This window comes from Eulemur rufifrons, chromosome 4 (genome assembly GCF_041146395.1).
Source record: "Eulemur rufifrons isolate Redbay chromosome 4, OSU_ERuf_1, whole genome shotgun sequence".
NCBI lineage: Eukaryota > Metazoa > Chordata > Mammalia > Primates > Lemuridae > Eulemur > Eulemur rufifrons.
Window position 1 is genome coordinate 47,060,410 of NC_090986.1, and position 2,193 is coordinate 47,062,602.

The window sequence follows — 2,193 nt, forward strand, 5'->3', positions numbered from 1 at the left end:
TACTTCACTTAGTAGAATGGGCTCCAGCTCTATCCAGGATAAGATAAGAGGTGTTAGATCACCATTGTTTTTGTGGCTGAGTATAACTCCGTGGTATACAAATACCACATTTTATTAATCCACTCATGTATCAATGAGCACTTGGGTTGTTTCCACATCTTCACAGCTGTGAACTGTGCTGCTATAAACATTCCAGTGCAGATGTCTTTTTTACAGAATGTCTTTTTTTCCTTTGGGTAGATGCCCAGTAACGGGATTGCTGGATCAAATGGTAGTTCTACTTGTAGCTCTTTGAGGTATCTTCATATTACTTTCTACACAGGTTGTATTAGTTTGCAGTCCCAGCAGCAGCGTATGAGTGTTCCTGTCTCTCCGCATCCACACTAACATTTATTGTTTTGGGACTTTTTGATAAAAGCCATTCTTACTGGAGTTAAGTGATATCTCATTGTGGTTTTGATTTTCATTTCCCTGATGATTAGAGATGTTGAGCCAAGGAAACTCTCAGGAAAGCAGACAGATAACCTACAGAATGGGAGAAAATATTCACATGCCACACATCTAAAAAAGAGCTGATAACTAGAATCTACATAGAAGTCAGGAAGATCAGCAAGAAAAAAGTCAGACAACCCCATTAAAAAGTGGGCAATATACACAAATAATGAGTGCGATGCACACCATCTAGGGGATGGACATGCTTGAAGCTCTGACTCGGGGTAAGGGGGAAGGGCAATATCCGTAATCTAAACTTTTGTACCCCCATAATATGCTGAAATAAAAAAGAAGGAAAAAAAAGTGGGCAAAGGACAGACTTTTCAAAAGAAGACAGACTAATGGTCAAGAAACATATGAAAAAATGCTCTGAACATTTCTTTAAGAGAAATTTTCTTTGTCATACTTAAAAAGGCTGTGTACGTGATTGTGAAAATCTTTTGGGGATTTTAAACTATCATCACATTTTTTTTTTTTTTTACTTAGCTCTCACTTTTATTTCTTTTTAATGGCTATTGCAAATCTTTTCTGTAATTCCAAAACTTTGCAGCTGAATTATGTTTTGCTTTACACACAAAATAGAAACAATTGGTTAAGAACTCCTTCAACTTCCCACCAACTTCTCAACCAAACAGTAACTTACCTGTATGGGCCTGTATATTTAGAATTCCCCCTTTTTACAATTTAAAAGCTTATTTGGCTCACTTGTAAGGCTAATAGTTCCAATATCCAAGACTCTATTACATTAGACCTTTCAAATATACAAAAGACTGTTTATTATTCGTGATCTCTCCTTTTTTAATTTCTTACTTTCTGCTGGATTCTCTTACGAGATATCTTCCTTCTCCCTCATAGCCAATCTTCCTTAGGTGTTGTCTAAAGCCAATTTCTCTTCTTAATCAACTCTTCAAATTACTGCAAATTGGCTTCTACTTGCACACTACTCTGAAACTCTTCTTGGCAAAAGCTACCTACCAGCTCTGTCTTGCTAAAAAGTAATAGGAACATTCATTCTTTACCTCAAGATGGGGTCATTCATGATCATTTTCAAAGTAATCAGCACCATACACTTTGGAATCAGTACTAAGGATTTAAAAATTATCGGGTAGATCAAAAATAAAAAGATACTTATACCACATTTTGTTAATCCACTCATGAATTCATAGGCACTTGGGTTGATTCTATATCTTTGCAATTGTGAATTGTGCTGCCATAAACATTCAAGTACAGGTGTCTTTTTCACAAAATAACTTCTTTTTCCTTGGGTAAATACCCAGTAGTGGCATTGCTGGATCAAATGGTAGGTCTACTGTTAGTTCTTTGAGGAATCTCCATATCGTTTTCCATGGAGGATGTGCTAATTTGCAGTCCCACCAACAGTGTGTAGGTGTTCCTTTCTCTCTGCATCCACACCAGCATCCCATTGGGATAGAACTGGAGACCATTATCCTAAGTGAAGTATCTAAAGAATGGAAAAACACACACCAAATGTATTCACTATTAAATTGGCACTAATTGATGAGAACTCATCAGTAAATCTCAAAGGAAATCTAGCAGGAGGCAGGAGGGAGGAGAGGATAGGCGAAAATCTACCTGTGGAGTACAAAGAACAGTCTCTGGGTAACAGGTACACTTTTAACCCTGACTCGAGCATTGCAAAAGTGAAACATGTAACCAAAAACATTTGTACCCCTGTAAAAC